The 15,371-nt window shown below is 41.4% G+C and overlaps 2 pseudogenes; both read right to left on the reverse strand.

The window, feature by feature from the left end:
• Nucleotides 1-248: 248 nt before the first annotated feature.
• Nucleotides 249-2,648, reverse strand: LOC149833658 (putative pectinesterase/pectinesterase inhibitor 28 pseudogene; annotated as a pseudogene).
• A 9,089-nt stretch (nucleotides 2,649-11,737) lies between these two features.
• On the reverse strand, nucleotides 11,738-15,171 carry LOC149833659 (putative pectinesterase/pectinesterase inhibitor 45 pseudogene; annotated as a pseudogene).
• Between the last annotated feature and the right edge of the window lie 200 nt (nucleotides 15,172-15,371).

A 15,371-nucleotide genomic window follows, 5' to 3' on the forward strand; every position in this document is an offset into this window, starting at 1 on the left:
CAGCGACGAAGCAAACAGATTAACGAATCATGGCTTCTGCATCCGATACGCCCGTTACATAAAAAACAAATGGAAAATTTTTTAGGAAGAAAATAAAGAGTGAGAAAACAATTGAGGGCAGGAAGGAAAAAAATTCTCACTTTTATTAATTTTTCTTTCTTTTCTGCAACTCTGGCAAGCAAATTTATTTTGTTTTGCTTCCAAACAATTACTAGTCCAAAAGAATCTACAATGCTTTCAAAACCCATCTAGGCGCCAGTGACGTTATGTGCTGCAGGAGGGACGGCTTTGGAGCCAAGGGGCAATAGACCAGAAATGTAGGGCACCCCACTGGCCTTAAGCCACTGGCTTCTCTTATAGAACGTTGCAACTGTGTACTTGTCTGCATGTTCAGCTGTTATGTTTATGAGTCCCACCCATTTCACTCTCTTTGTAGTGCTAGCACCAGCCCCCCTGTTATCAAACTCAGAGTACAATAGCGTGTTGAGGGCAAAGTCCCCATTCCATGGCAGCCAACCAGCAGGATGCACAAGGTCATCCATCCATGACTGCATGATGATGGTCCTAGAGTGTTGCCTCCATGGCCTCCCCAGATAAGTAGGGAGCTGGTTCCTCACAGGGTAGTAGGCAGGGTCTGCAACTATGGTGCAGTTGTGGAGAATGAGAGCAGTAGGCTCATGCCTGTCCCCTCTCCCTTGTGCTGTAATAATGTTCTGCTGGTTGCTCAATGGCTTCCTCACAACAATGAGGCAGTTCTGGAAGATGGCGACCGAGTTGCCGAAGATGAAGTCGATGGTGCCAGAGATGGTGCAATCCCGGTAGAATTGCCGGTGGGTGTGCGCGTACAGCGTATCTTGGTAGCCGTCCATCTGGCAGTTGTAGAAGATGGACATGTCTGATTGCACCCGGAGGGCCACTGCTTGGTGCTTCTCAGCTCCTGCGCTGTTCTCGAATCCAATGTCTCTCGCAACAAACCCATCTCCAATTACAGCTGCAAAGCATGAAATGTATGATCAGTTCATGATTTGTAAGTGTCACGATTCTTGTTTGTGAGAAAATGTTGGAAAGAAAAAATCTCATGATAAAGTAACTGCTTTTTCTCGAGAAAAATTCGAAAAATTATTGGTATATAAAAATACAAAAGAGTGCAAAAAGTGTTTTTAACAATAAAAATGAGATATTTTCAAAGTAGGCTACATTTAGAAAGCATATATAGCTTTCCTTTGGTTTAGTATTGGTCTTTGAATTTTCAAATAACTGGTGATATTTGTGACATAGATGTGAAGGTTGATCAAGCGAATCCAAATTAATTAAGACAAAACTACTTGTGGCGGTGTATCAAAGAATGACTTAAGCGGACACAGGATTAGGTACAATTGGACATACTTGGTGATTCATTGGTGATTCAACCAAGTGTTAGACATGTATGGCCCTAAGAAATATTTGTATTTCAAACTTGAACTTTGGCATTCGTGGGCTGATCATTCATGAATACAATTGATTTAATTTCTCTCTAGCCTAAACAGTAAACTAATAAATATGAAAGGAATTGCATATATGTATATGATCTACTACTTACCAACAGTGGCAGTCTTGAACGTGGGGGTTCCATCAATAAAATTCTTGTTCCCAGTGATCCTGGTTTTGTTTGGTCCATCTCCCAACAACATAATATGGGTCATGCTCCTGTTGATCTGAACCATCTCCTCGTACACACCAGCCTTGATATACACCACAAATGTGGTATTCCTCCACTTAGGCACAGCCTGAAGTGCATCATTAACGGTGGCATAGTTACCACTCCCATCCTTGGATACCACAAGATCAGGAACAATGTGAGAGGTACTCTGGGCAAGCAACCTCCGCTTTCCGGCCGTCACCCATGTCGGGAACCCGTCTTTACTGTCAGGGGTGTTTGACAAGAGGCGGCGGCGGTTGAACATGTTGAGGTCTAACGAATCGAAGATCATCAGTACCTCATCGACGATGGCGAGGGAGTTCTTGGTGAGCTCAGTACCAGTTTTCATGATCTTCCCCATCCTCACACTAGCATCACCAGTGGCGTTTTGGAAGCCATCCAAGCAAGTCTCCTGGTGGGTGATGGAAGCACTGAGCCAAACCTTGAGGTCATGTATCATTGCATCCATATCACCCACATTATTAATCTTGCCCATATGATCAAAAGACCTCTTGAGATCAGCAACAGAGTAGTCCAAAAGCTCCCTGCAGCTCTCGAGTGCCATCTTTGCTCTAGGCTCCTTTTCTATCTCCTTCAACAGCACAGATTGGCTTACAGCCTTGTGGATGTGGTCGATGGCGAGCTTGAAAGAAAGCTTGACAAGCACTTTGGGGTCGCTGGTGTTGGAGCCAGCAGCAGCAGAAGAGAGGCCAGAGATGCAAGTTTGCTTGTAGTCTGTGGATTGGCAAAGGGCAGTGATTGCCCTGGAAGTTTCACTGAGGCCACCAAAAGCAGGGGTAACTTTGAAGCTGCCATTATGCTCGCTTAGAGTCACGCCCAAGACCACAGCGGCGACCATGGTCACTAGAATAACGGAGGAGATGGTTATGATAATAATGCGTTTCTTGTTCTGCCTGTCTTCACGTTCCTGGTCTGCAAGGCTGCTCCCATATCTTCTAAAAGATTCCATCCTTTTGTAGTTCCTTCTTTTGACAAGAATGAATTGGGGTTTCAGAGATATTTCTCTCAAAAATAAAAAAAAGGTGTCTGAGAGAGAGAGAGAGAGAGAGAGAGAGAGAGAGAGAGAGAGAGAGAGAGAGAGAGAGAGAGAGAGAGAGAGAGAGAGAGGTGTTTGAAGAAGAGCTAGAGAGATAGAAAAGGTCGGGGTCCTTTTGTCTCTCCCTTTGTGTTTGGCTGCTCTGAGAGAGAGAGGGAGAGAGAGAAGGGGTTTCTTCTCTCGCACTCGCCTCTTTGTCCTTTTGTTGGTTGAGAGAAAGAGAGAGGAAGATATATATATGTTTAAAGAAGAGCTGGGTGTCGTTCTTTCTGTCCCCCTTGGAGCTGTTTGGCTGGCTTTTTTGATGTGTTGGGTTGGCAATCCAGAGTAACAGTGGAGATCAATATTGTTGTAACAAAAAACAGGAAAGCTTGAGTGGTTGTGGAATGGTGAGTGAAGACAATTAGCCCTAGGGTTTAGGGGAGCCGTCCATGAATGCGTGTTAAGGTTGGCTGTTATGATGAATTTGTTTATGAAGGTTTTGCTTTTGTTATTTTAGGTGGGGGGAGGGCTTCAAAAAGGTTAGGGGTGGCGGTTGGTAGAGATCTATTATCGACTTTTCTCTGCTGTTTTTTCTTTTACTTTCTTAATATCAATTTTCTATTTCTATATTTGGACACTAAAAAGCACAAAGCCGTTTCGCTTGCTGCCTCTTACCTGTCACTGATATCTTAAAAGTGTTTGTATACAGGTTAGTAGAGATGGGCATTGGCTAAAAACAGATCGGATAAAAATGGGTTTTGGAAGGTGGATCCACATCCAAATCCATTTTAAGACCAATGAGTATGCCTATTGTCTTGGGTACAAAATAAGCATAGTGACAAATATCGCAATATTTTAAGAATATCACAAAAAATCGTAATATTCTGGTCTCTGTTTTAAATGGTTAAAATACCATGATGTTTGCAAAATATCACGACAATATCATTTTAAGGAACATATTACAATTTATCATGATATTTTCATTTTAAGGGCCATTTCACTGCAAAAAAGAGCTGTTTTATTTTAATGTATTTTTATATTTTTGTTTTCAAAATTTAGATTATTTTTATGTATTTTTATATTGAAATGAAAACCAACCCAATAGAAAACCTCCAAAATCTACATAATAAGAAATATTTACCAGATTTTTGGTGTTTTTTCAAAATTCTGACCTTCCAGATGTGTTCTATGAGCTTGTTTTTAGAGGAATCAGTTCTTGGAGAATTTGATTCCGCAGCATGGACATGTGTTTATAAAGTTTCAAAAATCAATGGCCTACAATTTTATAAATTTTAGAGGCTCCAAATACCATTTTTTTTCATCCAAAATGCATGATCCAAGTGTTGATTTCTAGTAAATAAATCATGTTGAACAAATCTGAAAGGTCAGAATTTCGAAAAAAACACCAAAAATCTGATAAATGTTTATGAGGTTTTCTATTGGGTAGGTTTAAGAGGTTTTCTATTGGGTAGGTTTTATTTTCCAATATATATATATATATATATATATATATATATATATATTATGTTTGAGTTTGTTTTTCTTGAAAGAAAAAGGAATTATATTTATTTATAGTAATTGCCTTAAATCACAGATGTTATACTTCCTGATTCATTTTGAATATAAATATTCTCTTAATTCTTTCAATAAAGCAAGAATAAGAAACTACCTAAAATAATGGTATTTCAAAGTGTGACCAGAAGATATCACAATATTCCTCTCCTATCCACTAACTTATTTTTGGGCATTTGTGACACATTTACCCTTTTGCTAGAGATTCTCTTATGATTGTCCTTGAAGTATTTTAGCAACACTTCTTTTTAGTGACACTCCCTTATTTGGCTACACTCTTTTTAGTGACACTCTCGATTAGTAACATTCCTTTTTTAGCGACACTCTCTTTTTGGGTGACACTCCTTTTTAGACACTTCTTTTTAGCAACACTCATTCTAGAGACACTTCCATTTTAGGAAAACTTGTATTATATATTCTTTGAAAAGACAGTCTGCTTTTCTATTTTTACTTTTGTTTCTCTTCTATTAATGTAATTAGAGTCGTGAAAACTAGTCATTTTAAAGGAATAGAGGAGAGAAGAGGACTGTTTAGTGTAAACCCTGCCTTTTGGAGATAAATAAATTGTTCTCATCACATCAAGGAAATATTCACACTATCAAAACACAAATATGTGCTTGCATGTTGGTGGTTGTTTTGCTTGGCTTCATTTTAGGTTGCATAATCGACTTCTTTATATGTATAAGTTTTATCCTTTTTTGGTTCAAGAAAGAATTGAAAACTTATCTTTATTGTTATTTTTTTGATGACAAATAACCTGCCTAGGAGTAGAGATCTCTTAATGAGTGTCTTCTTAGGTATTAAATTTGGAGTGAGTGTTTTTAGGGTTTGCAAAGAACATCCACCAGACAAACCAACAGTATGATCCCAGGGATCTTGGCCAAGACCAGGTTTGACCGTCTTGCAAAATAAAAATGAATTTGATTAATAATAAATGGAAATAGCAACATGATTTTTTCCCCTTAATTCACTCTTCTTGGTGATCATTGTGAGTAATTTCAAGGTTAAATCTTTCGTGACTTTTGTCTTCTTTCTTTGCAAGAGCTGAATCTCATGCTTTTAATACATCAATAACGTAACCCCACCCCATGCAAGAGCTGAATCATAATTTACAATGATAATATCAGACTTTGAAAAAGGTTAAAAATAGGTTCACAGGTAAAGCATGCAAAATAGATTGGATTTTATCCATATAGGTGGATATATCCGATTGTAAATCCAACAAAAATTACTGGTCCAAATTTGAATCCGAAACTAAAATGATCCAATCATGTAAGTTCAAATCCAGTCCAAGAGTACATTAACATATTATTTCAAATCCATGTCCAAGATACTGCAACAGATTTAAATCAGAGATCCGACCCAGTCTGATCCATCTGCACCCATAGCACTCATGCTTATAATGCCACGTTGGTCCATAGGTTTTGTTCTTTTAATTATTGGGTTTCACCCACCTAGGGAAATAAATGGTTTAGATACTAGTCTAAGTTATACCCACAAAGACTCAATGATGATCAGCTAGGGTCCAATAAGCCAAGCAAAAAGTTTGATCCACCCTCAATCATGACTTGCGCGCACGCGCGCGCACACACACACACACATACATAAATATACATCCAAAGACATAGATGAAGTTATCCGACCCAATGGACAGATTGCATCGTCAAATATTCAATCTGATTCCACAACATCTTTAGTTCTGGTAACACAGATTCTAGCCAATTAAAGGATCTTCTGATCAATCCAAAGAGAATTTGGATTCCATTAGTTAATGAGGATTCGTAATATCACATGTTGATAAATTAAACAACAGAGATTCAACAACTAAATGAAAAATTGAGAGAGAGATACTGGCCCATCCCAGAAGGGTGAGTGAGGTTGCGGAGAATAGGAGAGACTAATCAAAGCCATCTTGGATCCGCCCTCCAGCCATTCCCATTTCTGGTGAGAAGAAATGATACGGTGGACCTCCCCCACCTCCGCCTCCACCTGACCTGCACCACCACCTTCACCTGACCTTTACCACCAACTTCGCCTCCACCTGACCTGCGCCACTAACTCCACCTCCACCGGACCTGCGTGCGCCACTACCACCACCTGATCTGCACCACCACCACAGACTACACCTGAGTGCCAACATCTCTACCTCCGCCTCTCCTGCCTGTCGAGAGGCGGAGCAAACCATGGCTTCCCAAGCAATATGAGGATCTCACAGGGGACAATCCAGGGTGTGGACTTTCTTGCCACCGCTGAATCATTGAGGATAAGCGAGGTTACCCCAAAGCAGCAACAGGGCTTGCTGGACACGTTGAGAGAGAGACGCCACTTAACTGCTCTTAGCGTCCCCACCAGTGAGTCGTCCAAGGGCTTCACAACTCCGTCAAAGCTGCTGTCCCTCGAGCCGGTTCAAGGCACTATCTCGGGGAAGGCACTGACCCACTGCCCCACCTGCAGCGCCTCTCCCATTGGGAGGTTTGGCATGCCTTTCTGTGTACGAAGGAATATCTTGAGACCAACGATAATTCATATGCCAATGTTGCCCACAATGACTTTATAATAAAATAACATATAAAAAAGGTAGATATGCTTTTGACGAAAATACCTTCTGGAAAGATAGATATGCGTTAGATTAAAATGTCCTCTCGCTCACAGTAAATAGATTTGCACGTTTCATCTTTGTTTTTAGCTTGTGTTACAATACATGACCACCTTCTCATTCCTGCCTGATGAGTTGTGGAGCCTGATTTATAGTTTTTTTCCTTAGAGAAAGGGGAGGTCCGAGGGTTCCCCCGGTGCGGGCCCCGCTGTGCGATCAACGAACGAGGGTCCAGGGGGGCAACGCCCCTCAAAAGAATTTTTTTTTGGGCTTATGTTTGAGACTTAATTTCTTATGGATCAGACCCAACTTGTTTAGGTTTAGGGTTGTCGCGCTTGCCTTGTTTAAATTCTTTTTTTCTCTCTCTAAGCGGCCGTGGTTTTTTTTATTCTCTCTTTGTTGAAAATAACGATTTATAATAGAAGTCAGATAAGAGAGTAGTGATTTATAGTAGAAATCAGATCAGAGAGTAGCGATTTACAGTAAAAATCAGATCAGAGAGTAGCGATTTACATTAAAAATCAAATCAGAGAGTAATGATTTACAATAGAAATCAGATAAGAGAGTAGCGATTTACAATAGAAATCAAATCGGAGAGTAGCGATTTACAATAGAAATTAGATCAGAGAGTAGCGATTTACAATAAAAATTAAATTAGAGATTAGCGATTTACAGTAGAAATCTAATTTATATTGTAAATCGCTATTCTCTGATTTGATTTCTACTGTAAATCGCTATTCTCTGATTTGATTTTTACTATAAATCGCTACTCTCTTATCTGATTTCTACTGTAAATCACTACTCTCTGATTTGATTTCTACTATAAATCGCTACTCTCTGATATGATTTCTACTGTAAATCGTTATTTTTGATTTAATTTTTACTGTAAATTGCTACTCTTTGATCTGATTTTTACTGTAAATCGCTACTTTCGGATTTGATTTCTACTATAAATCGCTAATCTCTTATCTGATTTCTAATGTAAATCGCTACTCTTTGATTTGATTTCTACTGTAAATCGTTACTCTTTGATATGATTTTTATTGTAAATCGCTACTCTCTGATTTGATTTCTACTATAAATCACTACTCTCTTATCTGATTTATACTGTAAATCGTCAAACTCTAATTTGATTTTTACTGTAAATCGCTACTCTCTGATTTGATTTCTACTATAAATTGTTACTCTCTTATCTGATTTTTAGTGTAAATCGCTACTCTCTGATTGGATTTTTACTGTAAATCGCTACTCTCTTATCTGATTCCTATTGTAAATCGCTACTCCACTCAATTTGACGTTGCCATCATTATCTCTACTGTAAATTGTTATTCTCTATCTATTCAGTTCGACGTTTGCACCCTCTCATCATGATGAACAATAGACATAATGCTGATTTTTTTGGTAGTTCAACTATTTCTCATGAACAAACGACGACAATGGGTGCTCCAGCGATAATAGACGACGATGATGGTAAAGGGTGCTCTGGCGGCATCAGACGACGACAAAGGGTGCTTCGACGACAACAGACGATAACAAAGGGTGCTCCGGCAACAGCAGACGACATCAAAGGGTGTGTCGTTAATCGGAGCTCCTGTTACAGCAGATGGTGCATCGCCAAAGGGTGATCTAGAACGTTTAAGGTGACATATTACGAGGAGCTCCTGTTAAAGCAGAGGAGTTTACTCCTTAGGGCGAAAACGATGATGATTTTAACCCTTTTGGCGAGAGGACATTTTTGTCATTTACTCAAAACATCATTTTATGGCGCTAATGGCAAGAAATGGTACTTAAGTCTTTGCAAACACACCAGACTCTGATGCTAAGTGATGCTGACACACACGGGGAAATGAGCCTCACGTGTTTACATACGTGACACTCATTCAGACCTAAGAACACGCATCTGCATGTTTCAGGGGGGAACATATAACCTGCTTTGTTTATCGACACCTTTCTAGTGGCGATATACCATCTGCTGTCGAGGATCCTGCCCTTGAGGACAGGGCCTCTATGGTACATCATTCATCTCCTCTCACTTAGTCTCTCGGCTGTGTCAGTTTTGGGGTTGCAGACTAAGCTTAGAGGGATCCCAACGTCCCTCTGGGTTTCTTGTCTAGAGGGTCGAGTCACCCTTAGTCTTAGGTCACTCTCTTAAGCCTAGTTCCAGATGAGGGAAACCCTACGCTTTGCACCGCATGCTGCGTCAACCCGCAGGCCTTTTGGCTGGTAGGCATGGCAATTCGGGGGTTGTGTGTGGCACCTGCAGTCCAGGCGCCACACGTTTGGCTCCTGACTCGGGTTCTCTTAGGGTTTTTCCGGCAATCCTCTAGTGGCATTAGCGAATATCATGGAGTTGTTTGTGACTGCGGTTGAACACTCGTGAGTATTGTCAGAGGACCATACTGTAGTGTCCCTAGTTGATATCAATCCATCTCTTGTAGGAGATATTTATGAAGTTGTTCCTACTACAACTAGTTATGGTGGCAGTCTTGCCGCTTCTCGCTCTTGGGCTTGGGTGGTCGGCTGCATTTTGCCTAATGAGAACCTTCTCAGCTCTCGATGATTGATGGAAACTACACTATTCATCTTCTTCAATCTTTTTGTGATGAAAGCAAAAGTTTTCGGCTATTGTCTGGTGTGTAAGTGGGACACTAGGGCAATAAAATGAGTTTTTTTTATGTTCGTGAGGTTTGTAAGTGATGGAAACCCCTCTTGACCTGATCTTTTTTGTGCTTCCAGACATCGAGTTCCTAGTGCATTTTTTATCATAAGTTGATGAGAGGGTGTTGTGTGTTCTCTCCTGAACATGCACTATATTAACTACAGTGTGTGTTCGGGGGTCCCGACTGAGCGTCGCGTGGCGCTCAGTTAGGTTTATGGTGGTGTCATACACAACCGTACATCCAGCAGGCTGGCGTACGACAGTGTACGACACCACCGTACACCCAATTGAGCACCACACGACACTCAGTCGGGACCCCAAACATGCACGGTGGCTATAGTGCATGTTCAAAGGGTGCACATATAACTTGCTTCGTAAGTTTATCTAGCATCTGTTCTGAGAAGAGGATCATGGAAGGTTGCTAGTCACACTCTACTTATGAAAACTTGGGATGGATGCAACATGCCAAAATTATAGAGAACCGAGCTTATCCTGGTTTGGGTTAGAGTGCATAGTCTTTCGTTCGTTTATTGGTGCAACAATGTCTTCAACTTGATAGCGGATGCATTGGAGGAAAGTTGGTTGTTATTGATGAGAGAACCTTTATCAAAGCTCACTTAAATTTTGCTAGGATCCTCGTAGAAGTCCAATCTAACTCAGAGATCTCCAATTTGATCCCCATTGTCTTGGATAGGTTTTATAAGGGAGACCTTCATATTGAAGTTGAATCAGACATGCATATATGTGAGGCATGTCAGGTCAGATTGCGTGCCACTACAAATTACCTGCCCAAGAATCCTACTTTTAATGCGTCTGGTTTTAGTATCTGTAGCAGATGCACGAAGCCAAAAAGGTATAGGTCTCACATGAAAATCATAATTATTTTAAGATTCTTGAGTATAAAAAAGAGGTTGTTGGCTCCCTGCAGCCAATTGAGGATGTTGTTGCCTTTAAAGCCGCTTTTCTTCCTAGAAAACAACATGCCCCTTAAGTTGTTTAGATTGTTGGTTGCCCTAATTCAAAGAAAGCAGTAAAAGCTAGTAAAAGCTTGAGACATTGATAGCCCAACTTTTCCTTCCTCTATGACTGTGCAACACACCACAAAAGAGAGCTTTGAAAAGACCTTTTTTGGTAACCTTTTTTTATTTTAACCTTAGTTCTCCTCCATGCTTTTGTCATCTTAAGAAGCAAGAGGTTTAACTAAGGTTCACAACAGGGATCCTTTGCATGATCTCGCTCTTTTTTCTTTGAACATGGTATTCTGATCATCGATCAGGGTGGCTCACTATATTTTTGCACGAACCCTTCATGATGCCCAAACTATTTGTATAGGCGTTTCTCCTATGCCCTCTATCAAGTTAGCGCTCAAGAGCGACAACAAGGTGGGCAAGCCTAAAAGGATCGGAATTGAGATGCTAAATTTGAACTCCAAATAACCTGGCGGAAGTGTTCAAGAAGAAGGACCTCAAGATGTACTTAGTTTATAATTATAATCTCATCTTGATAGCCGTTACCTATGGAATGAGTGACCATTATAACCTCCATCTTGGATGTAATTCTTTCCATCTTGATGTTATATTTCTATATGAAAAATAAATTTTTTCAAAAAAAAAAAAAACTAAAAGAAAAAATGATTTTTTGGGATCCTTCATCTCTTCAAATGGAACAAACTGAGATAGAATTATGGATTAATTCTTGCAATGCCCTTCTAAATATTCCACAATGTCCCAGCTATTCATGGAACGTGAAAAGCAGATGAAAAAATTAGAAAAGAATAAAAAAGAAAGAAAGAAAGTGAGTTGCACAGATTTCTGTTACGGGATGTTGGGCAATTGGCATTATTGCGTTGGCCTGTACACAAAGACACCTTTCAAGATTTTGCGAACAAACTTCATATCAAACCTAAGGTTCACTTTTAACGTTGACAGAAAGCATAGTCCAATCATAAAGCATTAACAGAAGAACATAAATTCAATGTAACGGATTCCATCAATTGTTCAAAACGTGCACAATATTTGGGGGGCTATTATTAAAACAACAGTTGATTGACATTGAAAAGCTTCTTCGCTATATTTTTTTTCTTCCACGCGGTCTCGTATCACACAGACACACATACAAACACAGGCGACTCTCGTAACAAGAAAAACAAAACAAAGCTATAAGGTGCACAAATTGCTTCTATCACGCCAAGTGTCAGTGCAACAGCCCGGCGATGAAAGGTGCACCTGTTGCACCAATCCATTCCTGGCCTTGAATGAAGGCATTCACGGTGTATTGAAAGGCCTCCCTCCTGTTAGTGATCACCTTGAACCCACGCCAGGTGACCCTCCCAGTGGTTCTAGCACCTGGTCCCCTGTTGTTGTACTCAGCATAGAACAAGGTGTTGAGAGCAAAGTTACCATCCCAAGCCACCCAGCCAGCAGGTTGAATCAAGTCACCAATGGTGGATTCCATCACCACAGTCCTTGAGTATTCCTTCCATGGCCTGCCCAAGTAGCTAAGGAGCTTGAACCTCAAGGGATAGAGCTGTGCATCAGGGACAATCCTGCAATTGTGGATCACAATGCCTGTGGTCTGCCTCTTGTCAGTCCTTCCATGAGCTGTTACTGTGTTAAATTGGTTGTCCAGTGGCCTTCTTACTATGATCAAGCAGTTTTGTAAGACAACAGCTGCATTACCAAAGATGAAGTCTATGGTGCCAGAGACGACGCAGTTCCTGTAGAACTGCCTGTGTGCTTGTGCATATAGTGTGTCTTGGTAGCCATCCATGCGGCAGTTGAAGAAGGCCGCCCTGTCTGATTGGACGCGGAGGGCGACCGCTTGGTGCTTGATCGCGCCGGCGGTGTTCCGGAACCCCATCGAGTGTGCGATGAATCCATTTCCGATCGCAACTGTTTAGAATTAGAAGATGGAATTATCAGATGCTGAGAATTGCCGCTCTATATTGAACCTAATGATGTCTCCTCACTGGGTTCTTCTTTTTGTGTTTTTATTAATAAATACCTCTCTTTTATTCAGAAGGATGTGGTTAGCTTGTAAGCAATAAGACTACAGCTAAAAGCCTATTGCATACAGCTTTGAAACAATGTATTCATTTCCTAAATGAGCCAGTTCGAGCTTGGGTCAGTGGGTTTAAAGTTTGCTTCTATTAGTTTTAGCCTTGTAACAATTTATTTATTTTGTAAACGTGCCAGCTCGAGCTTGGTGTGTTTATACCATGAGCTCAAGCTCAACTTGGCTCACCACAAGAACGAGCGGAGCTAGAACACCCTCTGTTTGGTTTTTCACCTTGTTTACCAGCCCTAAGACTTCCAAGTAACAGCACCAGAAGAACTACCTATTTGCCTACTAAAAAAAGGTTTACGACTGTAAAACTCTCTCTCTTGTAGCAAACTTGCAAACAGTAATACCAAACTCTATTGGGTTAGGGTTTGGTGATAAAGGAAGACTATCTGGAATTTGGATCGAACCCAAACAGTCCAATCAGTATATAAATGGTTAGGATTCACATTTTTTCAATGTAAAAAAAAAATGTTAGGGTTACCTCTTGTGGCTATAGATTCATGTGGTGGTTGGCGATCCTAGCAATACGTTAGAGAGTGGTAAATACTTTCTTTGTAGGTAAACATATATATATATATATATATATATATATATATATATATATATATATATATATATATATATATATATATATATATAGAGAGAGAGAGAGAGAGAGAGAGAGAGAGAGAGAGAGAGAGAGAGAGAGAGAGAGAGAGAGAGAGAGAGAGATTGTGGTATTCGTGTGTGTGCGTAAACAGGAGAAGTGGCAACGGTTCGTTTTCCTCTAAGACTCGAGAGAAAGACCACCTTGACTCCAAAGTGGCTCTACCGGTAGAGGCCCTCCCAATTCCATTGGCGGTAGCTATAACATTTCTCTTAAATATACGGTATTGGAGCCTGAATTCCACATGTGTGCGCCTATATATATATATATATATATATATATATATATATATATATATATATATATATAGAGAGAGAGAGAGAGAGAGAGAGAGAGAGAGAGAGAGAGAGAGAGAGAGAGAGAGAGAGAGAGAGTAGGGCTCACTAAAGGATGCAGTCTTGAAGGTCTGGGTGCCATCAACGAAGTTCCGTCTGCCGGTGACGATGGTCTTCCTAGCGCCGTCCCCATACATGAACACGTTTTCCTTCTTCTGGTCGACCATGACCTGTTCGTCGTAGATCCCGGCCTTCACGTAGATGACGTACCTGCCGGCGTAGGTCTTGGGCATGGCGTCGAGTGCGGCGGTGATGGTACTGAACTGCCCGCTCCCATCCTTGGCCACCACCGCGTTGGGGGTGAGCCTGGGACCGTCGGAATGCCTCGCCAGCAGTTTCCGGTCGCTGGCTGGAAACCATTCAGGAAACCCTTCCTCTTTCAGCTTCTGATACCGCTCCTCCTCGGAGAGGAGCCGTCGGGCCTTGAAGGGGATGGGGAAGTTGGACAGGATGGATGAGATCTCGGTGAGGATCGCGAGGGCATTGCTGCTTAGCCTTGTCGCGTTATGCAGCCCGTCCTCCATGGTGGCCTTCAAGCTGGTGTTGCTGAACCCGTCGAGGCAGGTGTCCTGGTAGGAGATGACCGCGCTCAGCCAGTTCTTAAGGTCGTCAGACTGGCCGGGAAGGTCCTTCATGTCCTTCTCCGACACGTCCGAGAACGTGTCTTGCAGCTCGCTCACGGCGTACTGCAGCAGCTCCTTGCAGTTCTCGAGGGCCTGCTGCGTCATGTGATCGGAATCGTTGCCGGCGGCCAGTTTGGCAGAGATGTTGAAGCCCTTCTCCATCTCGTCGATCGTCACCTTGATCGCCGCCTTCATGATGTCCTTCGGCTTCGTCGTGTCGTTCACGGCGTCGGAGAGGAATGAGATGCAAGTGTCCTTGTAGTCGGTTGGGGAGCAGATGCTGTTGATCACCTGCAGTCATAGTTACCAGAGTAAGAAAGTGCATGGTTGCCAAAAAAAATGATGCTATAGTATAAAGTATTAAACAAGAAGCAAGTGTTTTTTTTCTTTTTTCCCTTAGCAAAAATGCCTTAATGCGTGAAGCATGACGGTTTTAGAAAGCATAAGTTCAGGAAGTAAGAAGCAATAATCAAATGAAGTATGATGTTACATAGAAAAAGGAAAACCAATTGTTTTAAGTACATCTTTAAGCTTTTCATCGAGAAAGTACCTATCATACGTATGTTTTATAACAAAACTAGCTTTTAAAAAAGAAAAAAGTAATTCTATTATTGCGAAAAATGTATTTTTTAATAATCAAACACTGTTCCATTTATATTAGAAGAAACAAGCTTCCTGCAAAGTTTGTAAAACAAGAAAGAAATGTATCGCTTCGCGTTTTGAAGCGAGTTTATTGAGAAGTTCAGAAGCGTCAGGTAACCTAACCCGCATGCTGGGGCTCATATTGTCGCTTGCAACCTGGTTACTCCCGTCATCCTTCTTCCTGGTGGCTGTCACGGCAACGACAGCAACGACCGCGACAACAACAATGATGAAGAAGGCGGCCAAACCAGCCTTCTTGCCGGCGCCACCACTGCTCCCTCTATCGTTCAAGTGGCCGTAACCATTAGGGGAGGGCATTTTTTGTGTTCCTCTGGTGTTACTTGTGCCCTTCAACAATTGGTTACAGAGATGTGCCACCCAAAAAAGACAAACCACCTCGGAGTTTTTCTTTTTCTTGGTGGTGTGGGTGAATTTTCTTCTTTATCTCCTCTCCTCCTTTACTTCTTCTCTCCCAAAGAGAGTGGTGCTGCTGTAGGCCCGAAGGAGAGAGTCTTCAA

This window comes from Nuphar pumila, chromosome 6 (assembly GCF_984573655.1).
Source record: "Nuphar pumila chromosome 6, dmNupPumi1.hap1.1, whole genome shotgun sequence".
Lineage (NCBI taxonomy): Eukaryota > Viridiplantae > Streptophyta > Magnoliopsida > Nymphaeales > Nymphaeaceae > Nuphar > Nuphar pumila.